The sequence below is a fragment of the Rhineura floridana genome, chromosome 5, assembly GCF_030035675.1.
Source record: "Rhineura floridana isolate rRhiFlo1 chromosome 5, rRhiFlo1.hap2, whole genome shotgun sequence".
NCBI lineage: Eukaryota > Metazoa > Chordata > Lepidosauria > Squamata > Rhineuridae > Rhineura > Rhineura floridana.
This window is the reverse complement of record NC_084484.1, coordinates 113,945,467-113,971,814: the sequence shown is the minus strand read 5'-3', so window position 1 is coordinate 113,971,814 and position 26,348 is coordinate 113,945,467. Positions and strand designations below refer to the sequence as shown.

Sequence of the window (26,348 nt, the reverse complement as noted above, 5' to 3'; positions counted from 1 at the left end):
ATTCTGCTGATTTCTAATCCAACTTTGGAAATTGCTAAGCTCTTTGCTACAGCATTTCCCCTGTGGTAAGGAATTCCATAGGTAAGCTTTTCTCTTCCACTTAGGAGAAGAGTTTTTCTTTTATTTCCCTTCCCACCCCCGGATGCCTCTGAAAGTGGCCTACTGTGCAGGAAACACTGAACTAAAGATATCCATGTTGATAAATTTGACATCCATTTTGAAGACAAAATTATTGATTTTAGTTCTGGTAGTTCATACCAGTTTAGGTTCTGGTAGTTCATACATGGTCAGAGTATGAGAAATGCTATGAGCTCCATCTTTATAATGAATCAGTTCCAGTCACTGTCATTACAGATGCTAATGGCAATGTTGATGAAGAGGGTGTACTTTTGTGGGTGACCATTTGAGAACTGGACTCACTCCCATCTTGAGAATGAGCCAGCTGAGTCCTTCACTGACTGGAATAATCAATGTATGTGTTAGGAATGAAGGGATATATATATATGTATGTATGTATATGATAATTCAAGACAAATCTATATGCAGATTTTGCAGTTAGTTAACTATTTTGTTCTGTCCTTCCATTCCCTAAAAAATAAAAGCCCTTAAATTGACCCATTTTCTAAGATTTTTCAGTTTTCCTCAGTACCACAAAATTATAACGAGAGGAATTGATATCTCAAACATACAGAGGCAATGTACTTTTTAGAAGATGGTAAGTATACACATCACACTCAATACACACAAAAAGATAGCACACGAAGCTAAAAAGAATTCATATCCAAATAGTACTGACAAGTAACCTCAGTTCTAAGCCTGAAGGGGCTATGAACATTTCAAAGTATACAGTTTTTCAAATGATGATCTTGTGCATTATCAAATCAAAAAAAGTGGGCATATATTGAATGTAGAATATGGGTGTAAAAAAACCATTTTTCATTAGTTAAAACAAAGTGACTGGATCAAATATTCTCCTAGTGTAGCTCTGCCAAATGCTAGGAAACTTGATCCATAATTTTGTTTTGCAATTCAGAGTGAAAATGGTTAAGTTCTATCTTCAGGCCTATTTATATATCACCTGACAAAACTGATGTCTACCGTGAATTATGGATATAGCAGTCATTATCTTCCAGGAGCACCTTGAAAACGAGATGTCTAATCTCAATAATGCAAGTTTCCTGGTTAAATAAATCCCCCATGCTCAGTAATTCTGTGCATTTATAGAAGACATGTCAACTCCCCACCTCGTCAGACCTTAAAAAACATTTTAAAGCCTCAAGGGGATTTGCATCCTCACTAAACAGAATTGATTTCTTTACTCACTACTTAGTATTCTCTTAATCACATAGTTCATGCATTTCTGTTCTGTAATGGACTGGCAAACCTTGAAGAGCCAGTCAGTTTTTCAGACATTTGCTACAAGAGATTTGCTTCCTTCAAGTATTCAACATTTTTGTTCCTTGTAACTCATTTTTTGCTTTTTTGAATGCAATCATCAAGAGCATCGGTTTGAAGGAGGCAGGGAATGAAACATGACTGAGACAGCTTAGACAATTGGCACCTGTCTTTTTAATCCAGTGAGGTCCGCTCATATAACACCTGTTTTGGCCCGTCTGCACTGGCTTCCTATTTGTTTCCGGGCTAAATTCAAAGTGCTGGTTTTGACCTATAAAGCCTTACACGGCATGGGACCGCAATACCTGGTGGAGCGCCTCTCCCAATATGAAACTACCCGTACACTGCGCTCAACATCTAAGGCCCTCCTCCGAGTACCATCCCATCAAGAAGCTCGGAAGATGGTGACTAGAAATAGGGCCTTTTCAGTTGTGGCTCCTGAACTGTGGAATGGTCTCCCCGATGAGGTGCGCCTGGCGCCGACACTGCTATCTTTTCGGCGCCAGGTGAAAACCTTTTTATACTCCCAGGCATTTTAAAGTGTATTTTTACAGTATTTTATTACTGTGTTGTATTCTGGATGTTGTTTGGTTTTCGTATTGTTTGTCTGTTTTTGTTTCTTGAGTTATTGTATTTATTGTATTTATATATTGTGCTTGCTTTTACCTTTTATGTACACCGCCCAGAGAGCCTTCGGGCTTAGGGCGGTATATAAATTAAATTAAATAAACAAATAAATAAATAAATTGGGAAAGTGCTTAAAAACATAAATTTGAAAGGTGTTTGGAGGTATCCCAACCCACTTTGTAAGAAGGCTTACTTCTCTTCCCTTATATGTGTGTCTAACTAGATTAGGGCTTTACAATAATGTCCCTGTATATGCACTTTCTGATTCTTCCTGAGGGTGTCATTCCTCACATTGCTGCGAGAATCACTTAGCTGTATAAAATGATAACAAGTGTAAAAATGTATGCAATGCATCTACCAATGAGGATACGGTGGAGCATAGCAAGCTGTCTTATACTGAGGTAGACCACTGGTTGATCTAGCTCAGTACAGCCCGCACAGGAAAGGATTTCAGACATCAGATTTCCCAGCCATCCCTAGAGATGCCTTCTGCATGCAAAGTAACAGAGCAATCCAACTCAGGGGAAGCTGGTGGGAGGGGTGCAGGCAGAAGAGGAGCCAGCAGGAAGGTCTATGACATTCAATTGCTGTTCGAGAGCCTCCAGTTGGTTGAATGCCAGCTCAGCCGGGAGCTGCACTCAGGGACAAGAAAGTAAAAGCTGGCTCTCATGAATACCCCTACCAGGGAGTAAGCGCTCTTCATAGACTTCCATTGCAATTATTTTCTTAGACTGACCTTTTTTCTGATGCAACTTTGACCTGGATCAGGACCTGCAAGAACACTCTGAACACAAGTTGGATGTGCCCTAAGTCCCCCCTCATCTCTCCTCCACAAGGCCTCCACAATACTTACACAAGCTTCCGCCAGCTTCCCTTCAGATGGGATCGGACTTGGGGAGAAAGAAAAGAAAGCAGCTCTTGAGGGAGAACCGGGAGAAGATTACCAAGATCTTAAAAAGCTTCAGACAGCTAAGACGCTTGAGATCAAATACTTTTACATCAAAAGATGGCCCATTCCCTTTGCTCTTATTTAACCATGAGAGCCAATGTGGTGTAGTAGTTAAGGTGTTGGACTATGACCTGGGAGACCAGGGTTCAAATCCCCACACAGCCATGAAGCTCACTGGGTGACCTTGGGCCAGTCACTGCCTCTCAGCCTCATGAAAACCCTATTCATAGGGTCGCCATAAGTCGGAATCAACTTGAAGGCAGTCCACTTCCTTATTTTTCAACCGTAAGCCTTCAAAGCGGAGCTCATTGGAATAATATGACATTTTTATCCTGGATAACCAAGAAACTGCCAATAGTTTTTTGAGCTCTATTAAATCAAGATGTGACCCCCAAACATATGTAATTTAAATTTACCAAAGAAAATACTGGCTCAGGTGGATAGATATGTCCATGAATAGATTTCAGACACCGTTTAAGAAGAAGATTATGAAATGCATATATATTAGGTTAGTGCTGCAGAGGTATTCTACACACTGCTCAACGTAGCTAGTGGTCAAATATGGTAGTGCTGAGATGCCAACTGGAGGCTTGGAAGCAGATGAGATAGTGTGCCTTAATTGGTGTTTATAGAAAAACAGACAATAAAAACATATAACAATTTACATAATAAAAATTAAAAGAGGAATAAATGCACTGATTATCCTGTTCCAGGCTAGGTCCTGCAGGAGATACTAGCAAAGCTAATAAAACATGTTTTTAATGATATTTTTATTGGTTTCTGATTTTATCATGTCTTTGTATGTTGTAAGCTGCCTTAATGTATTTTTAGGGAAAGTGTCTTATAAATACTTTAATAGATAAAAAATAAATAAAACTAAATTGAACTCCATGCTAATTCACATCACAGAAAGCAGGACTGACTCTAGAGAAGATAACAGTCAAGCTAAAAGTCATACAAGAGCTGAATGCTTAGGATATTTCCTGCAATGGTAGTGGACCAATGGCCCTGAGTTAGTCTTCCTGGAAGGTTGCTGTCATAAGCTCTGAGGAAGCTCTGATGGGACTTAAGGGAATGTGCCCTGTGTTTCAAGTGCTGACTATGGGAGGCCTGTGGAGCCTACTGCTGCTGCTTGATGTGGTGTGGTATGGGGTGTCTGGCTCCTACATACTGATGAGGGATCTGAGGAGATATCTTCTGAATCACAAGAGGAAGAGGCGTGACTTCTGCAATCTGTGCAGGTGCAGACATTGCTGGCTCCTCTCCCAAAGGAGTTTCTAGTGAGACAGGTAGTTGTGAGGCTCTCTCTGGGGATGGTTTCTCCCACATCCCATCTTCCCCATTCCCTTATGTCACCAGAGCTCTACTCTGATAGCAGACAGCCTGAATCCTGGACCATGGCACTGATAGATATTCAGTTGTGAATACAGATTAATATGGGAAGTTAGCACTTGACCTGGTTGGAAAATTCACAATTAAGTTGAAAGCTAAATTAATATAATTGCATTCTCCTGACCAATTGCACTGCCTACAATATCACTTTCATCAACTAATGCAACACCATTGCCCAAGGAACAGGAAATAGTCCTAGGATAGGATGGCAGCAGAACAATGGCACCAGCAAGGACACTAGAGATAATGTCAATGTACCTGTGCCAAATGGGCCAGTACAATGAGTAGAGATGGAGCACAAACATTGATTGGCTGGGATGACAGTAGCTTGCCTTAGCAGCTGCATTTAGGATGGACCTGCTATGGCCCCTTTCAGCCCATCAAATGAGGTTGGCACAGCCTTACATGTTTTTTTTTTAATGGCAACTGGTGGTGGTGGTGAACTGACAGGGAACTTGCAGTGGGAAGAACTGCTACTTAAACAGCCACAAGTACCATGTCTTGATAGAATTGGGCTAGTATACTTCAGTGTGTCTATATCAACTTAAATCCAAGCACTATGACATGACTGGGTTGTGGATCAGGCTGGAAATGATTAAGTATTAAGTGATAGCACTATATGCAAAATGAAGACAGCAAGCAGTGAAGGTGACTTTCACCTTAACTGGTCATTTTTGTGGTTTGAAATATTTTTAAATTGTTCAGCAGTGTGTGACCTGATACAACCTTAACTCTCACCAAACACATTATAAGTGAAAGTCGGGTTGACGGGAAATGATGTGTTCATTATTTTTATGCTGTAAAACTGGCATAAACACTTAGATAAATCAAGGTTTTGAAACATAAATTATATTTTAAAGGAACTTGACCCCAAAATGCCTGCTTCATTCCAACATCTTTAGGGACCAGAAAATGCATTAAAAGTTACATTTTCAGCTGGAATAGACTAGTTTACGATGTTTGGCTTGCTTTGTATTAGCAACATTCTGGCAATGCAACAATTTACTTTCATTTTAGTTATAGCCTATTATTGCTAACAAACAAAAAAAACCCTCACACTTTTCATCTTTTATAATGTATAAGCAAGATAAATTGGTAACACTTGATAACTCCCCAGGCAGTAACGAATGACAGTTTTCTCTGTTATCCCTGATAATGTTTAGGATCTGGAAGCTGCTTAATCCTCTTTCTTCACATTCCCATCTGCACTTTAGAGCCAGCAGAGTGAATTACTACATTCCATAGCAATGTTATAGGCACAATTTCATATTTTGAAAGCCTAGTTAATTTAACTCCACAGTGTTTTTAATATACTGCAAAAAGGTAAAATGCCTAAGAAAGCCTAAGCAAATAAAACTGTTGCATTTAAGAGATAGATGGAGGGTTAAGAGAAAGAAAAGCATCATAAACATCGATTGGAATACTGAGCTAAGTCAAACTAATCACTTTGTTTTCAGAAATCCTGCGATGCAAACTCAGATATTATTTGGAAGTTATTTCAGAGCAACTGATGCTGACAAATAGGGCCCGAGGAAATAGTTTAATTATACCTTAAGTGTCCCATCATCTCTACCTAGCTGGCACTTTTGCTCAATTGTAATGTTGTGGCATTTTCCCTTCAGTTTATTTTAACCACATTTTCAACCTGGTCCTAAAACCTGCAACACAAGCATGGTATTATGCCAGCACTGCTGTTATATTATAGCATAGTTGCACCCAGTCATATGGACGGAAGTGTTCATGACAAGGTTGCCTCGGCTTATTTTTGTGAGAAGCTTGAATTTGGCTTGATTTTCATATAGTGTTTCAGATATGCCTGCTTGGTAGTGTTTCATCAAGGTTAATCATTCAGAGATTACTGAAGGCAACCAAATGCCTCACACTGATTTGAGAAAGAGCTAGATGAAATCTGAAGTATCTATGAATTACATATATTGATTTTATTTCGTTTATATCCCACTTTTCCTCCAAAGGACTCAAGGTGGTGTACATGGTTTTCTCTTCCCTATTTTATCCTCACAACAATCCAGAGAGATAGGTTAGGATGAGAAATAGTGATTGACCCAGTGAGCTTTATGGGGATTTCAGCCCTGGTCCCCCAGTCATTGCCCAGCACCCTAACCATTAGACCACACTGGCTCTCACCTTCCTCCAAGGAGCTCAGAATGGCATCCAAGCCCCACCTCGATTTAATCACCGCAATAAAACTGAGAGATAAATTAGTTTGAGAGAGAAAGAATGACTTGCCCGATTTCACTCAGTGAGCACCATGATAAATGGGGCTTTGAACACAGTGTCTCAGATCTAAAGCCAATCCTGTGATTACTATACCAAACTGGCTCTTGTATAACTGGGGCATGTTTCCTTGTTTATTGTTACCCGTACATAGTACCCTTTTCCCAGGAATCTCAGAGTAGCTTTTAAAAGCATTATCTCATTTTACAAAGATTGCCACTAAATTTTGCCAAGAGGGTAATACCATGAAAATGCATTTTCAGAATAGTTAATATGTTCTATATCATTTAAAAGATCATTTTCCAAGATTTCATTAGCTGGCAACAGTTTTTCAAAATAGCATTTTACAAGTGTGTAAAACAACCAGAAGCATGGCATGCAAGATGACTCAGAATTTCTATATTTTTTTCTAATCGCCAAGAAAATAGACAATAGATGAATGACCCTTTATTGGAGGGGTCACCAACCTAGTGCCTGTGGGGCCATCAAGGTGTCTCTAGTCCCCTCCCAGAAAAAAGTTATGAAGCAAAATGTGCAAGTACCCTTCAAAGTAATTGATTTATTTTATTGTTTATTTATTTATTAGATTTATATCCCGCCCTTTCTCCCAGTAGGAGCCCAGGGCAGCATTTCTGTGAAGTTAGCCCACCTGGCTACTCCCACCTGCTTTTAATCAATGAATGAAGTCAGAGCTGTGATTTATAAGTGAGTTCTGTGACACCAGGCAATGGGAATCCTTGGGGTCCTAAAGTGCAGTTGTTTTCTCCTCCTCTTTAGACTACTTCTCCTGCGTCCGTCTTAATTTCTTGCAGTCCTTGAAATCTCCATAGGTTGTCTTCCTTTTTTCTATCCATCATGGTTCATTGTTCCTGTGGTGGGTTTGGTGGGTTTCTCTGAGATCAGGTACTCCCTAGAAGTTATTTTCTGCAAATACTACAACTATGTGCAGGTGGATATTAAAGAATCCCATCCCCAAATGGTAATGGCAAAATATAAAAATTTTGCAAAGAGGCTTAAGCATGTTTCCTACTGTGCAGAAGTAAAGCCAGACACTCATTAAGAATTCATTGTATAATTAACTTACAGAACAATGGTATACATGTCTACTTCTGAAATAAGTCTTCTTATGTTGAATGGGGATTACTCCCAAGCAAGTAGGTACATGATGGCAGGTTAGGCTTTGGTTTAGGATTGACATTGGGGAAACAAGAGTTCTTGTTCATTTTACAAATCTATCTCCACAATCAGGTCCAGCAGGACATAGCTGACTTCCCATTGTAAACATAAGAGCAGCGACTGTACTCCATCTAATTTTGTGTTACATCATGCTCCCCATCTTGAAGCATGTAAAAGGCTCTACTAGCCCACCGCCTTGGATATATGAAAGAGGCAAGCCCATTCTGATTGGCTTCCCTAGCTAGGATGAAAAGGTGTAGTGGGCTCATCTATAAATACAAAAATTTGCCTCAGCTGAAGGTCTCTTGCCTTGCCAGGTGCTAGTCCTCCCCAGCTGGCTTGGGCCTGCTCAGCTTGCCAAAGCTGTACAAGCCAGCCCCTTCCTTGTTTGCAACTGCCAGCTGGGGGGCAACTGGGCTCCTTGGGACTATGCAGCTTGCCCACGGCTGCACAGGTGGCAGGGCACGTAACCCCTGAGCCACTCACTGTGGGGGTGATCTTTAGCTGGCCCTTGACACGCAGGAGACATGAGAGGCGATTTGAACTCATAGACTCTGGACTCCCAGCCAGGCTCTCCTCCCCACTCTGCTATACCAGCTGTCAGGGAACAGTACAACCCTATAAAAAGTTGAAGGCAGTTTTGAGCACAAATGATTTTTTCCATATAATTGAAAATAAACACTGCAAACAGTGTTGCATTCAATGTAGCGCTAAGGAAAACATTCTATCAGCGCAATGATTTCTACTTATGCAATAGAACATCGTCCACCTCTCTTCCCCGTTCACACCCCCAATCTGTTTTGGGTTCTCCCCCAACCCTCCGGAGCAGGTCTGGGGGCAGTGTGGGATGAGCAAAGGAAGGCAAGTCCTGTTGCACTAGTAGAAATCCTGGTGCTAGCTCAAATAATTAGTTGAATACTGCCCACAGGGAATAATGCCCCACGGCAAATATGATTATCCTGAAAGAAAGTGCAGAAGCAGAAAAAAGCCACTGAAGTACTTATGTCAGTTGCCAACTTTGGTATCATTCAGTTTGCAATATGATGATTAGTAATATGAACTCCTCTTCCTAAAAAGGGGGATTTCTGTGAAATTTGTCTTCCCTGCAAATGATGATAAATGTTGGCTTGAAAAGAAACAAAACACAAGGATGTTGTCATTGCCAACTCGTAAATTCCCATGGGCATTACAACTACCCACATTACTTGATATTGACCTGCAACTTGTGAATGCATAGTAAAGTGTTATATGCACAGGGTATAAATGCTTTGGAGGCATTTATTTGTGGTGTCTGTCAATGAATTGCCACATGTTCTATTGGTCACAGGCCATTTGTCAGAAAACCTCCTCCCCCAGTTTCTAATAAACATTATCCATACGTTTGACAGTTGCCCATGAAATAGTAGCTGTTTACATATATTGCTGAAGGTGATTGTTATTGTTATTATTATTCATACTTTAGACAAGACAGTTATCCAAGTTACATTCTTGAGGTTGCAAAACTGTTAGCCAAATCTTTTAAAACACAATAAAAAGAAAGCATTTAAACTACCTATGGCATGCTTCTTGATTATTTTTCCAGGGAAGAACAATCCAGTTAGTACAAAAATAGTTTAATGTTAATAGGAGTTCAAATAATATTAGCTTTATACAAAATATTGTGTAAAGAAGCTTACAAACATTATGTTGGTTACTACAGAATTACCCTAGAGTGAAATTTGTGGTGATTTGGAGACCCTGCCTCAGGAAATGTAGAAACGTTGACAGAAATGAAGATAATGTTTTTAAGGTAAGTGAAATCTTTTATTCACTAATAGGCAAAAAACCTTGTGGTTTAAGAACGTACCTATAGCCAACAGGTATTTCTATCAAACTTTAAAAAGCAGGGAAATTGGGCAGCTATAGTGAATGCACCAGGGAAGCAGGAGACCTGACCTCCTTTCTGAAATATTGTACTGCCCTACAAATTTGTCAAAATGCCAACACAATTTGGGTTGGTCTTTCACAGTCCAATCCACTTGCTGTGTAGCTTGGAAGAATTTGGTAACTTGCCTCTGGGAGGGAGGAAGAGGGGAGGGCAGGTTTGACCATTTGCATACTTATTGAGTTCAATGGGATTTACTCCCGTGCAATCATGCTTGAAAATGAAATGGACTGCCTTCAACTCGATTCTGACTTATGGTGACCCCATGAATAGGGTTTTCATGGTAAGCAGTATTCAGAGGTGGTTTACCATTGCCTTCCTCTGAAGCTCAGAGGCAGTGACTGGCCAAAGGTCACCCAGTGAGCTTAATGGCTGTGTGAGGATTTGAACCCTGGTTTCTCAGGTTGTAGTCCTAGGATAGGTAAAACTGACCATGGGGGAGGGGGGAGGGGGGGAGGGGAGGGAAAGGAGGAGGGGATCGGAAGGGGATGGGGAGGGAAAGGAGGAGGGGATTGGAAGGGGATGGGGAGGGGAAGGGAGGGGGGAAGGGAGGGAGAAGGAAGGGGCAAGAGGGAGGCGATAGGAAGGAGGAGGAGGAGAGGGCAAGCTTGATCATTTGCATGCTTTTAGTGGGATTTACTCCTGTGCAATCATGCTTAGGATAGGTGAAACTGATCTGGGGGAGGGGTGGGAGGGGGGAGGAGGAGGGCAGGAAGTGGAGGGCAGGGGGAGGAGAGGAGATTGGGTGGGTGGGCACTGTGCAGAGGGGAAGCCCCTTTCCTTTCCAAAAGGAAAACATTGTGATCATTCTTTTTCAGGGTTTCCCCCACCTTTTTATTCTACAGCAGGCACATCGTGGGAAGTTTAGTTTGTGAAGGATGCCGATAGTTGCTAAGAGAGGCTCTATTCCCCTCGCAGAGCTGTAATTGCCAGAAGAGAGGCTCACTGTTAAACCACTCTGACCACTGGACTCTGCCAGGGGAATAGGAGTCTCCTATCAGCACCCTTCACAAATACACTTCCCAGGATTCTTTTGGAGAAGCCATGGCTGTCTCATGTGAAATCAAAGTCTGGTGTGGGTGTAGCCCCCTGAATAGGCAAGCCAAGCAGCTGTAAGTCTGGCTTTTAGAAGACTAACAGTTGGTTCTTACTGAGAATGCCCGATATTATCATTGAGTTCAAGCCAATATTTCTTAAATTAGTTAAAAATCAGCTGGGCATTTTTTAAACTTTTAAACTGCAGAGGATGAAGGTCAGAGTATGGAGCAAGGTCAGTCATAAACCAGTAAAGTCTGGTTTAGAATCCAAGTTCTGCAGATTTTTCCTCCTTTCCTACTTTCTGCACACACAAAACAAGCATATCAAGGAGAAGGCTCACCACTACTACTTTAAAACTATAAATCCTTTGTAGTTCTAATAAGCATTTTTCTTAAGCTCCAGCTGTGAAATTTTGTGGCATATCATATAAGAAAAAGGGAGCGGGGATTCCAAAGCATAGAGTACTTTCAGGAAGCAAGCCTACCTACTTGGGGGAGAAGGGATGGGGGCAGAGATCTGGGGCAAGCAGGGCAGGAACTGGTGGGGTTGGTAGTTTATTCTCTTTTGCTTTATTGTTTGATTTTTGCCCTTCCAGTGGGAAGGAGTTAACTTGCACCACTTCTAAGGAGCTTTTTGGAGGAGTGTCAGGGAAACAAGTAGCCATAGTGTCCTGCAGATCCACAACCTTGTGAGCCGCCTTAAGGGCCTTTTGGCCAAAAGGAGGCATAGAAATAGAATAAATAAATAATAAATAAATAATAGGATTACAGGTACTCTGTGATCATGGCTGATTTTTTAATTAATTTCAACAGATTATGAGAACACTGAGAGAAAAAAGTCCAAAAGGGGTCTGGTTTTTCTCTCTCTCTTTTTACACTTTGAACTCTCAATTCTCCCTGACTGTTTTGTGTATCACCATGAACACTTAGAGGGTTGTTAAGCAAGTATTTCTGCATTCAGGACTATAAGTTTTGTAAGGTTTTGTTTTGAAATGAGCTTATGGGAAGCATCAGAATGGCATGGGGGTATTTTCAATTTAACATGGTGGAATGTGAAAAATCCATGCTGACTATAGTATACAGTCACTCTTGTGGCTGTATAATATATCCTTAGGCAGATTATAATATGAGGTATTGAGCTGTACCAGTGCACTCCTCGGCTTTCCACTTCCAAGCCTAGCATTATTCTCTAATAGGCAAAAAACCCTTGTGGTTTAAGAACATACCTACAGGCAACAGATATTTCTAACAAACTTTAAAAATCAGGGAAGCTATAGAAATTGGGAAGCTATAGTAAATGCACCAAGGGAGCAGGAGACCTGATCTCCTCTCTGAATTATTGTACTGCCCTGCAAATTTGTAAAAATGGAAACACAATTGGGGTTGGTCTTTCATAGACCAATCCACTTCCTGTGTAGCTTAGAAGAATTTGGTAATGTGCTTCTGAGCATGTGGTAAGTGGTAGGAAAGAAGATGAAGGGGAGAGGGGTATGGAGGAAGGTGGAGAGGGGAGGGTGTGGAGTAGGGGGAAGAAGGTAGTGGAAAAGATTGGGTAGGTGGACACTGGGCAGAGGGGAAGTCCCTTTCCTTCCTAAAAGGAAATCATTGTTAACAGTATCATTTTTCAGGGTTTTCCCCATCTTTTTATTCTACAGCAGACACATGTAGACACATGTAGTCTCCCTCCCCTGATTAGCCAAGCCAAACAGAGCTATTGCAGACTCCAATGTTAATGTTCTTAAATTAATTAAAAACCAGCCATGCATTTTTTTAAATTTTTAAACTGCAGAAGATGAAGGTCAGAGTATGGAGCAAGATCAGCAATAGGATTACAGGTACTGTGTGAACATGACTGATTTTTAAGTAATTTCAACAAATTATGAGACCACTGATAAAAAGAGGTCCAACAAGAGTCTGAATTTTTTTTTACTCCTATTTGAGACTTTAAAGTCTGGATTCTCTTCATGTTTTGTGTATTGCCATGAAAACTTATGGAGTTGTTAAGCAAGCATTTCTGAGTTCAGGACTATAGGTTTTGCACGATTTGTTTTGAAATGAGCTTATGGGAAGCAGCAGAATGACATGAGGGGTATCTTAAATTTAACATGATGAAATGCAAAAAATCCATGCTGGCTATAAAGATCTCTCTGGCTAATTCTCATTTATTTCCACACAATGGGTAGGATCCAAATTAAGGTTGCACTTATATACCTACTGACCTAGGAGTATGACCTGCTGGACTCAATTAGGATTAATTCTAACAGTCATGCATAGGATTGCACTGAAAATTAATCTCACTTGTCCCACTGATTTCAATGGAACCTAAGTTAGTTATGACAAACTACTCAGATTCAATTTAATAGGCTCTACGCATTACTAACTTGATCTACATTGAGCCCACAAAGCCCAGAACTTGTCAATGAGATCAACATCCTTTCTTAATGGAAATGCCTGTTTTGCAAAACAATATTTCTCTAAGATATTACACAATGTAAGCAAGTGAAAGATACTTCATAGGCTCTGAAGCATGTTAAGGTCTCACTGAGGTCAGCATATGGATAATAACAGCTGGTTAAAGTTAAAACACTATAAGAATGGAACATATGCTTATATTCAGATACAGACACATTGAGGGGTTTGTCAAATGGAGATTACAGAATGGCTCTGATCCTTCTAAGATTAGTCACACTGAAGTTCCATTAAACCCATGGTACACATCAGTCATGTCTAACTTAAGCACCATTGTTTTCAATTGATCCTAAGTGTGTGACTCTGGATGTATTGGGGCCTATGTTTGCAAAGACACATAAAAACCAATCATTTCTACCTGGCAACTGAGAGGTCTTCTGTATCTTTAAAAGTTGTACAGGGGGAAGGGAGAATTTCACCTTCTGGTTTTTCTCATTACAGTGTTGCAAGAACACCTGCACTTGGCTGACTTTCTCTTCTCCTAAAGATACAGGATCAGTCTCAGGCCAGGAACCTGGCAACCCTAGTCCTCATTATTAAGGCTCAAGTGCAAATGGCAAATGCTTTATGGGACAGAATTATGGGGTTACAATGATGTTGAAGAACTGGAGATTGTCCAAAATAAATTTCCAAGAGCAGTTTTAATGCTTCTGCGAAGTACCTCTGTAGATCATTTCAGACCAGAGGTGGGACAATCTTCTACCTCAAACGCAACTGTGTTTTTTATTAGTTACTGCCTTCAAACCAGAAAATAAGTCTGGATCAGCTAGCACTGCTTCATAGAATCACTTCAGAAATCTGAATTATTAAAAGACTGCTGATTTTCTTGGCTATGCAATACTAATGTTCTGCAGTCTTTCACAAGAACATCTAGAGCTCTTTTTTATGTTAATTTTACAGGCATGGAAGCTGCTGCTACTATGTGGCCTTCAGCTGCTCCCATGCTGTTAAAGAGAATGGCAAAAAAGGTCCTCAGTTCAATTTAATTATACTGTAGAAAATGACCAGTTAACTTGCCCAGAATATATGTAATGTAGATTTACAAATGGGTCTGAGTATTGACCACTTTTTTAGATATTGGAATTAAACTTTTATAAAGAAACATCAAATGCAAAACTATTTAATAAACATATTTTTAGTTGAGATACATATGCCTACTGCAGTTGGCTTTCACATTATGTCTATTATATATTTTTAATAACTGTTATTCTCAGGCTAGCTTGACTTACATGGGTACATGTTTGTGGAAGAGGGGTTATGGAAAATCTAACTTATTTATCTATGTGAGGTTATATATGATAATGTTTTCCACATTACTTTATAATGGTTATAAATCATGGTTTGTAACAGATCTTTTATAATTGATTTTTAATACTGTTTTAGGTATTGAAGGGATGGGGAACGTACAGTGTTGTTGGACTCCCAACTCCCATCAGCCCCAATCAGCATGGGCGATGGTCATGAATGATGGGAGTTGTAGTCCAACAATATCTGGAAGACTATAGGGTTCCCCATTCCTGACTTATCAGTTTATTACTTTTTTCCATTGTGTGTTCTATGCTAGTTTTAACCCTATATATCAGAACTTGTTGTTAGTGTCACTAGTGAGCCCTGAACATGTGAAGCTAATTTATACCAAATTCAACTATTGGCCGATGTTACCCATACTAGTAGTGACTTTCCAGAGTTGCAGGCAGAGGCCTTTCTCAGAGTTCATTAAACCAGGGATGTCAATTATTGTATCTGGAGCCTCTTACTTGTAAGGCACATGCTTTCCCACCCTTTTCCATAACTCTAGAATGTATGAACAGAGTGTTACTGGCCAGAGTTTTAGTATGTTGTGTACTGTCCTGGGTTCCATCAATAGGAAGGGTGAAGTGTGTGTATCAACAAGCCTTTCCAGAGTGGCTGATATTCAAGGATAAGTAAAGTATCCCCAGGAAACTTAGGCTGTGAACACACTAGCTGCCAGAGCAAAGTATTTCCATCAGCTGCACCTGGAGGGGGAACATTTTGATCTGCGGATCAGCTGCGGATCTCCTTGAAGTTGAATTCTTTTTTTTTTTAAATGCACTCAAGCTGCACCCACCAGGTTTTACAGTAAAAAGGGGCAGGATTTGACTAGCATTGTGTGAATCCTTTTTCAGAAGAGAGACTGGAACTGGCAGAACAGTGAATCTGATAGATATCTAAAATTTGATAATTTGATTTAACAATCAGTTTCTGAATCCTTGTGTTAAAAATTACTCTTTTTAAAAAGACAAATGACTGAACAATACAAGGTCACCTCATGTGGGTCAGTTGGATTAAGAGGCAATTGGTCAGCAGGTTGGGAACCATCAACGATTCCAAACATTACCACAGCTACTAGGAACTCTGGTAAACTCACCACTGCAGTAAGCACATCAGGAAAGCTAAATTGGTTACTTAACTTTTTATGCTACCTAGTTCAAAACCAGAATTTACTCAAAATTTACTTTTGCTACAATCAAAAGTAACACCACAGACAAGTAAAGAAACCTGAGGAAAATGTTCTTTTTCTGTTTTCTTTTCACCTGCCCTGTACTGGCCCCTGGCCCTTAGCCCATCAAGTAGGCCCCAATCCACACCAGTGGGCACCACCCAGGCAATGACTTCTGAGGAGACCTCATTTGGACTATGCCTGGATATTCCACCTGTGGGAGAAGAAAGGTGGGGCACTCTCCCTCAGTTGCCTGGTGGTGGAGCAGAAGCTTGGCTGCTGTGTCTTAGGCCAGTGGTTCCCAACCTGGGGGCCGGGACCCCCAGGGGGCCCGCAAAGTAATCCAGAGGGGGCCGTGAACAGTAAAGAAATGAATTTTTAAAAAAGTCTTCACTCCCTCTGCACTGTCTGCTTTCCGCTGCTGCTGCAGATGACACCTCCCCCTTGCTCCAAACGAGAGGGGAGGCCTTTTCCTGAAGCGCCAGAGCTTCTTTCAGGTGCACTAAGGGCAGGCATCTGCCTATAAAATACATGGCAGATGCCAAAGGAGGCTGAGGGTGGGGCTACCAGGAAGAAGAAGGGATTACTATCACTGATTCCCGTCTCCTTGCACTGCCACTACTGGCAAAGCCCTTACTTAGAATGAGAGGAGAGGGCTTTTTGTGAAGCAATAAGAAGCAAGCCTGCAAAGAAAGGCTGCTTTCCCCCTTCCTTCTTGGCAGCCAGCCAGCCTGCCTCCCTGGGGTGAGGGGGTCACAATTTATTTCAGCTTATAAAGGGGGTCCCGTGCTCATAAAGGTTGGGAACCACTGTCTTAGGCTGAAGGAAATAATGGAAGATTTAAAAGGCCTTAGAGAGGGGAAAGAGAAGGAGGCTGTTTTGTGGAGAGACAGAGAAGAGGTTGGGCAAGCTGGATCTCTGCTGAGGTTGGGGACAGGTGGTCCTTAGTTCCCTTATGCTGTTCCCTGAAGACCTTTTGGGCATAGCCAGAGCAGGACTACCACAGCCCAGGTTTATTTGGCCCACCTATACCCTGGGAAGGCATAGGAGTCCTTCATTTAAGTTTGTCAAGGGCATTAAGGCAGAAGAATCCTGTCTCTGTTGGGGGAAAAACCTCCCCTGGAACATTGAAGCAGACCAGGAAAGGAAAGGTCTGCTAAAGATTGTGGAGTTAGAAGGAATGGAGGCCTTCACCAAGGAATGTGAAGTAACATTTCTGTAATCAAACTGGAGCTACAACTGCATACCAGTGAGTTGGTGCCTTTATTTTGAGGTCCTTACCCAGTGAGTTCCATGGAAGGTATGGAGCAGTAGCATAGCATTGGTAAGTTCAAAGTTTAGACTTTGACATGGCTGCAGCGTCTGTAGGGGCTACAAAGAAGGGAAGTCTGGATTTTCACTGCAGCATTGTGACCTGACAAATCGGAGGAGTCAATAATAGTCAAAACACTTTGTGTGTGTGTGTGTGTGTGTGGAGAGAGAGAGAGAGAGAGACATTTAATTTTGCATATTGATTTGAACTAACCAGCCAATTCTTCAGCTGCAGGATGTTAGTGAGTTCCAATAGCTGCTAAGACTGTGCTTTGTTCTCTAGTTACTATTCAAATAGTTATGGGATTTCCAGTTTTTGGTTGTGTCAATTCTTTCTGAACTATAAGGCTCAGTAGTAGAGCCCATGGTTTGCAACCAAAAGGTCTCAGGTTCACTGCCAGTCAGTGAAGACAATAGTGAGCTAGATGCACCAATAGTCTACTCACTGTAAGGCAGCATCCTATGTTCTAAGATAATACAAGAGCATCATACAAGCATTTATCCAGGTGTGACTTTTGAAGAAAAGGAATTCAGATGGTTTCTTCAAGCAGTGGAGGATGTCTGTTTCCATTCTTCACACATTCACAGAGCCTCCAGATTTTTGGCTTGTTTTTGTCTGCTTTGTTTTATCATTCAACCTACTTCCTTTCTTCCTATAATACTGTGTTTGGAAAGCAAAATATGCTGCTTATTGTTTTAAAGTCTATTTGAATTTTGCAGATATGGTTAATGTTCAATGTTTTCCACTGTAACTGCAATTTTTCAGTGATATTCATAGCTGGGCTTCTCTCAAATAAATTAGTTCATTGTTTCACTGAGAACCTGTAAAACAAGCTATATTTTCCTTCCTCTGACACCTCTCTGGCATTATTGTTCTATCATTCACCAGTGTTTGCATCACCCCATATAAGGCTTTGATCAGCAGTCTTAAATTTTCTACTTCCTTTCCTCTCTGTCACAGTTGAGCAGTATGAAAAAATATGACTTGAGTTTACTCACCTATGAAACCACTTCCTTTCACATTTTCCATTGCAGTTTATATGGCCAAGCAAGAGCAGCTTCTTAGGACAGTCACCCATGCTTCTTGAGTCCTTTGCTTGCAGCCATTGTAAGATACACAGATGTTCTATACCAGTCTCTTCTATGGATTTCAAAAAGCTCTGCCAGGAGTCATAAAAGACTTATGTGGCCAAATGTGTAGCTATTATCAACAGTGTCTTCTTTTATTGGAAGGTCTTCATAAATAAAGGGTGAGATTCATTGTAATGTGAGTAGGTGTCAGCTCAACAGGGCCTTTCCTTTCTCTCTTCCCTCCTGCAGTAGGGATGGAAAGATCAATCCATTTTGGTTCCCCCGGTTTCTCATTTTCCACCCTTAAATTCAGTTCTACACATTTCTGCAGCAATTTGCTTTTTTGCTTTTTTAAAAAAAAATCCTCATGAAAATTCTCCAGGGTTTTAATGGGAATTTCTCCTAACAAACACATTTTTGTAGGCAATTTTGACTAATTATACATTTTTGCAAGCTATTTCTCATCATATAATGTATTTTTGCATGTTATTATTCCAACAATTTTCACTCATATGTTCATTTTATGCACACTTTCCCCTATATATACATTTTTGTAACAATTGTTTGATTGGTGAACTGCATCACAAAATTTGGATAAGTGTGACTTTTGAAGGATGGCTATGTTTCGGTTCTCATATTGTTTCAGAAAGGATTGAAATGCGAACTGAATTGACATTTTTGCCCATCCCTATTCTGCAGCCCCTCATGCTCCGTGCCTTCCAAAAATCTGCTCTGTAGGGTTGGGGGAACAGCTTCCCAGCTAGATCCAATTCTCCAGTCCTGTCATATGCTATCACTCACTATCTATAGTTAAAGTGAGAATATTAATATAGTTGGCCTCCTTGAACCTTTGAGTGGAAGGCAGTTAAAAATCTACACAATACAATGAACTATATGTAAACATATTCACTAATGGCAAAAAACCCTTGCAGTTTAAGAACGTACCTATAGCCAACAGATATTTCTATCAAACTTGAAGGGTAGTTTGTGAAGGGTGCTGAGAGTTGCTAGGAGAGGCCCTATTCCCCTCACAGAGCTACAATCCCCGGAAGAGGAGCTGACTCTTAAACCACTCTGGCCACTGGAGCTCTGTCAGGGGACTAGGAGTCTCCTAACAACTCTCTGCACCCTTCACAAACAACACTTCCCAGAATTATTTAGGAGAAGCCATGACTGTTTAAAGTGGAATAAAGGTCTGGCATGGGTGTGGCCACCTGATTAGCCAGAACAGGGAATGGAAAGTTAAAGTCTACCTTAACAAAAAAAACACGCAATGTTCAAGGAGGAGTTAAGGTGTACACATGAAACACAAAATAAAATTAAACATTAAATACACTTCTATTGTTAAACCAACATAAAATTACTACTAGAATTCTACATGTGGTATTGAATCAATGCCCATATAAGGGGAAATACAAAAAACACAATACAACCATAAAATTCTGCAGGTGTAATAAATCAATGCTTATGCAAGATGAGATACAAAAACAAAGTGCAGCCAAACACATTTCGACGAAGAGTCTTCTTCAGTGGCCTTGTGACTTATTAGGCATACACTATAAAGGGAAAAATATAAAAATATGTTGAGACATTAATTACTAATGATGAGTGTTTCTGGATTTTTTAAAAAATAGCTGATGGCTGGAAGAGTATACTGTAAACCCACTTACCCTTATACAGTATATTACTCTCATTGATAAGGGCTGATACCATGGCAGTAGCTAGGTGTGCCTTTTACCAGCTTCAGCTGGTAAGACAGCTGTGGCCGTTTCTGGACTGGGATAGCCTGACCACTGTTGCCCATGCACTAGTAACCTCCAAGCTGGATTACTGTAATGTTGGGCTGCCCTTAGGTTGGTCCGGAAGCTGCAGCTGGTGCAAAATGTGGTGGCGCAACTGCTCACTGGGGCAGGGTGGATGCCCATTAGCTACCGTGCTAAGTTCAAGGTTCTAGTTTTGGTGTACAAAGCCCTAGATAGCTTGGGACCAGAATACTTGAAAGATCGTCTTACTCCTTATATACCCAGTCAATCACTATGCTCTGCAGGTGAGGGCATCCTGCAGATACCGTCTTATCAGGAGGTCCATTCCGCACAACATAGGAAGTGGACCTTTAGTGTAGTGACACCTACCTTTTAGAATTCCCTCTCCTTAAGTATTATCTTTTTGACGTCTGCTGAAGACCTTCCTCTTTCAACAAGCCTTTTAAAAGAGACCTTTTCCCACTCTGTCTATGTTGGAATTGCTTTTTAATATGTTTTTAAAGCTTTTTTTAAAAGATGTTTTAAAGATGTTTTGGTTTTAATATATTTTAAAGTATGTTTTTATGATGTTTTAGACTGTTTTTAGTGTTTGCAGCCCTGAACTCCTATTGGGAGGAAGGATGAGAGAAAGATTTAATAAATAAATAAATAAATAAAATAATAAATAATGGTGAGGTACATGAAAATGAAATGAATGCCAATGTATAGCAAAACTAATGATTTTTGTTGCTTGTGCAATATCAGCAAGTTGAAATGAGGGTAAGATACTCATGTTAATGTTCTGTATATTTATAGAACAATAGCCAATGTGGAATTTTTCTATGGAGGTGTAATATTACATTGATGGCTTCTTTAATATTAGCCTTAAAGAAAACAAAGTGTAGATTCTGACTTTCCCATTTGAACAAGAAATGATCTACTGTTCAAAGCTTTGGAACAAAATGGGTCATTAGCCCCCCCCCTTGTATATCTGAGGAATGTTATGCCCTCACAATGGCACACATTTTGAACTATTTCCAATTTCAGATATTTCCCATTCTTTTTATACCTCATTGCTTTTGCATCAATTACAGCCTGACCTAAAGCCACACTGGAAGTAGATATGATATATAGTTGAATCTATTGAAATGAATTTCTGATGAAAGAATAAAACTGTTAAAAGAATAAATTTACCACACAGAGATTTATACAAATCCAGTATATGCAGTGAAATCCTCTTAAATGAAAAGATGATAAAAGATTAAAATGTTAAATGAATTAAAACCCAGCATGCTAGTGATATATAATGACTATTTGACCTATTAAAAGAGAGAACCTGACGAACCTATTACCAATGAAGTGCTTCAGGATGTCAGTTTTAAATATGCAGTGAAACTCTGTCAATACATGATCAATAGATAACTCTGTTAAGACTAAATTTATTATAGACTAAATAAATATTGTTCTTGTTCACTCAGTGGGTAAAGGTGGCATGACCTCTGTTGCTAATGGAAGCAAGAAGCATGTGTTGCAAACTGCTAAGAGTTTAATTCCAAGGGTGAATTAGAGGTTTGTTGTATTCAAAGGTATTCAGCCCATTCACCCCACCAAACTAAATCAGACTATGGTGGAGGGGGTAATCACACATGTACTTGTGGCTCTGTAAATTGGCATTTTGCTTAATATAGCACGTAAAATGTGTCCATAATTCATATGATGCAAGGAAGGATACAGAATAATGTGTGATGTGCATAAAGGTCTCACTGACTCGTTATTCTTGTCACATAATTTACTGATACCCACATTAATTTTGAAAAGGGCAAAAGAAAATCTCTTTAAAATTTAAAGTTTAAATCAAGGCACATATGTGTAACCAGTGTAGGGGGGTATGATGATGATGATGATTAGCTGCACTGTTTTTTGATGCCTGCTAAAAACTTTTTAGTTTAAGCAAGCCTACCTGCACATGTAAATTTGATACACACTTTATTATGCAATTTTATTTCAAACGTATATTTTAAAACTGCTGATTTTAGTTTGAAAAAATTTAGGCTAACTTGTTTTAACATCTTTTTATTGGCAATTTTAAAGTGTATTTTACATTTGATGTAAAATGCTTAGAGAGTTTGAGTTATTAAGCAATATATACACTTTGTTGAATAAAATAAAATACTGTTGCGCACCACCCCCAGTCTCGGAGCGGTGTGAGACTTCCAGTGGTTCCTTCAGACACAAAAAGCAAGAAAGCCTCTGTGTGTCTTCAGCTCCCAGCCTTTCCTCAGACTAACTCTCACACAGGCATACAAACTCTTGCTGTGGTGGTGGGAGGCCTCTGCCCTGAAATAATTTGTAATGGCCCACATTGCTTCCCTAACTGATTCTTACACTTGTTAATGGGAGCACTTGACAGACTTGGCTGAATCCATTAACTTATGAATGGAACTAGTCAGACCAGTAGAACAGGTTCTTCCTTACATATCTCAATTTCCAGATACAAGATCACAGGCTTGAAGGAGACCCAAAGAAATCATCTATCTCAAGCCCCAATCCCATAACAATACATTATTTAAAGTCAAAACAGAATGCTGTTAGTATTTTCAGGGTTCTCTTCTGCCTGCCCATAAAAAGGAGTGCAGAGCGCTGAACAAATGCCTCTGGTACAAGAAGATTGAGTACGGTTCTTTATTTGGGTGTGTGTGAGAGAGGAATTGCCTTGTATATCAAGGTATGTGGAACTAGGTAGGAGAGCTGGAGCAGCAGGCATGGCAAATAACACTGTGCCACAAAGAGAAGCCAGGGTGTAAAGGAACATCTACTAGGAAACGACTTAACAAACATCACAAGGGTAGAGCAGGACTTTGTTTTATAATATTAATTACTTAGGTGATTTAGATTCCACTTCATATTTCAAAGTAAATCTCTCAGTGGTTTACAACATCCTAAAATATCACGAATAAAAGGCAAATACAAACAAAAATACAGTAAAAATTTATGAACTTTAGAGTAACACAGTTAAATAAGGTACCCTCTTAAACATCAATCTAAATGGAAACAGCTAACATATCAGGATCCCAATAGCTATTAGCAGATCCAAAATACTGCAGACACAACCCACCCAACCACCAACCAACCAACCAACCAAATATGCAAGCGTACATTTATAGGTAACAGCAGTACTCTCACTCCTGTTATCTCCCTCATTTTAGTTAAAAAGGGCAAAATTGCATGCATCCCTTGAATTCTCACCAGGGAGCACCCATAAAGATAAAAACAACAACAAAAGGGGGGTCTCGCCTGATTACTTAGTGGCTGCAAGCACTGCTTGAAAACACTCTAGGCGTCACATATGGAGGGGTACATCAACAATGACAGATAGGTTATAAGCCTTTCCCCAGGAAAATCACAAAACAAACGTCATTATGTGATGGGTAATGGCCTTTTACCATTAGTTAACTAAATTAAATGCACCTAAGAAAGACTAACTGTAGTTGTCGGCTTGTAAATGGAATCACATACTCTCACATCTCTCTCTCTCTCTCTTTTTTCAAAAAAAACACAATTGGTCCGGCTCTCTCCCCACTCACTGCTTGGTCAAGTGGCTAGACCAGACAGACTGTCTAACAGAGAGCATTCCAAATCAAATCTGGCATCATTTGCTTCTGATTGACTCTGATCCTATTTGGGCTCTTCTTGACCCCCACCAGCTGTTTCTGTCTAAGTTTAGCTTCAGTGTGGCTGAAGACAAGTAACTGATGAGGCCAACTCATCAGTCTGCATTCACTCTGGTTTTGAGACTGAATAGAACAGTAACAGGTGGGAGCTTGGACTGAGCTTCCGGAGCAGGCCTGACCTGATAGTGTGGCAAAGTAATCTTTGCAACAATCCTGCTAGCCACTACATTTCCCATCCTGCCATTGGCATCTAGCATATAATGTATCCACAATGTCTTTTGGGGGGGGGGAGGTTGCAAGAAGAAGAAAAAATACAAAACATCAAAATAAATAATTATATAGAGGTAATAAAGGTAGTTCTTGGGGGTGTTGCAATGATATATAATGTTTCCTATTTTTAACCATCTTGGTTATTGAATTAATTAATTTCTTTTTTTAGGTCTTTATGACACTGTGAAAGCAGCACTTTGAAAGAAAGGCAAAAAGACAAGAAAAAGCAAAGAGAAGCACCCAAAACTTACATACTTTTTTCCAATGCCTCTTGTCTCCGAAAGCATACCAAGAGGTTCCAGAAGAGTCTCTGTGTATCCACAGGGGCCACCCATTTCTCAAAATCAGGTAGGTTAGTTGATAAAACATGAAAAGAGGGTCCCATATGCAGAAGGACTGAAGGAGTATTTTCCAATATAGTAGTATTACTGTGTTTTAGTTTTTGAGACAGAATCTTAACATACTGCTTCTGATGTCCAATATAAATGATTTTTGAAGGAATTATATGCCTGGTTTTTTTCCAGTGAAGAGAAAAAATGATATTGAAACACAGTATAGTGAATAGTGCCCCTTCCAACAAACATTCAGGGCTTACCCACATGGGTGCATTTCTTCGTAGCAAATACACTGCTTTTACCATCATGATAAATTTGCAAGGTCCACACTTCATGATCTGAACAGCTCAGATCTGTTGTTTTCCTTTCACACAAGTAGGAGTTCCTCTGGGAAGGATTAGTGTCACTGTTTCCTTGTGGCCCCACCCTCTAATTTTACATTTTTACTCCCTCCGGTTGTTCAGTTACTGGGCATGTGCAAATATTTTTGACCTAAGCATTAATTTTCACTCCCTCCAGCCCCTACTGCTTCCTGACGTTTGGCAGTTAAAAAGAAGTGGGATCATCTGCGCCCCTTTCACCGTTGCCCCTTGCTTTTTCTGGGTTAATTTTTCCCTGCTGGAAAAACACAATATATTGGTATTTTAAAGAAAACATCAATATTTTGAGAAAATACTAATATCAATATCGATATTTTCTCAAAATATCAGTACCAATATTGATATTTTCTTAAAATATTGATATTAATATCGATATTTTTGGGGAGACTTTAAAAAATCCACATAGATTTTTTAGAAAAAAATGGAAACCAGGGGTGGAGAGTTGTTACTTTAAAATTCCTCCTGCAAAGATAGAGAATGTGAGAAAGAAAAATAAAATCCAATGGCAATTCCCATCACTTGTTACAAGGAGTGAAGGAAGTTTACTCAGGGAGAGAAAAGGAGGGCAGCAGCAAACTGTTAAGGGGGTAGGACAGAGCAGTCAGAAGTTGTCGGATAAACCACTGGAAACAAAATGGAATTCACCGGCAAGTTAGTGGGTAGAGAAAGAGGAATAGCTGAAAGTGACAATTCACCCGCCCACCAAAAACCATAGAAGCAAACTGTCTGCAAAGATATGTGGAGCAGAGCGGAGCTGTAATGTTCTAAACTTTTCGTATTATCAGCAGATTGGGTTAGTACGGATTTACAGGGAGAAAACTGCAGGATAGTTTCTGTTTGCTAGTAACATCATGTGAACCATGCAAATTAAAAAGAGATGTGAGTAGCACCAAACACACACTAAATCACCATGTAGATGAGCCCTCAGTCCTGGGGTCTCTCAGAGTCTTCATAAAAGGGCCTGAATACAGGTGATGGTAGACGAACTATGGTTTCTGTGAATCTGCAAACCAGAATTAGAAACCAGAAATTAACCCAGTATAATTTAGACAGTAGGTTTGTAATAGGAGTATAGAAATGAATTATGTATTTATAGAAAAGCTTGTTACAGTATTACTGCCTACAGCATGTGTTTGTTTTTTCTCAACATCTAAAGGTTATCAGTAGCTGCTGCCCATTTCAGGTTACTGTAGCATACCAAGGGGCAGCTCCTGTCCCTCAAAGAAGAAAAACAGGCAGTGGTGCAGCTATCTTCCTTCCAAGAGAACATATGGATACTTCTCAGGGGTGAAATAGCAACTTAGAGGAGAGGTGATTTCAACAGCAAGTGGGAAAGATAATCTCCAAACTGAAGCCCTGCAGCCCCATCAACACCCACCCCCTGTAGCTGCTTGTAAATTCTAAAAACCATGGAAAATCCAGCTTCTTGTTCTCTGACACAGCATCTAATTTGAGGTTTGCTTTATTTTCAAGCCTTTTGATGTATGTTTTGGATGCATTTGGCCTTCTTGCAAAGACCTATTTGACCTTTTATAACTCAATGTTGCTATGTATTTTCTGCTGTTTTGCAAGCTGACTAAACGTTAGCATCAGAATGTGCATTAAGGAATATTTTTGTTCAGTTATTGTTCCGTTCTGCACTGGAAAAAAAGTCATTGCCAAACAGATTCACTTTAATCTCAGAAAACAAGTGTACACCAATATTTGAATTGGTTATTCTTATAGATGTACATTTGATTTTTTATAGACATAAAAATATTTATTTTACCTCCACAGAAGAAACGCCAACCGGTGTTGTCCATAGTATACTGTATATACAATTCAGGAAAACAGAGATTAGATGAATGTAACAAAGGGCAACCAAAATGATTCTGGGCTTTGCGAACTAGAGTTCTGAAAAAAG

At 39.9% G+C, this 26,348-nt stretch overlaps 1 long non-coding RNA gene across 1 annotated transcript; it reads left to right on the top strand.

The window, feature by feature from the left end:
* On the top strand, positions 1–26,027 carry LOC133385906 (uncharacterized). Its single transcript, XR_009763001.1, has 4 exons — positions 1–81; positions 9,474–9,563; positions 23,900–24,078; positions 25,602–26,027. It is a non-coding gene; the product is annotated as an uncharacterized LOC133385906 (long non-coding RNA).
* The last annotated feature ends 321 nt before the right edge of the window (positions 26,028–26,348 follow it).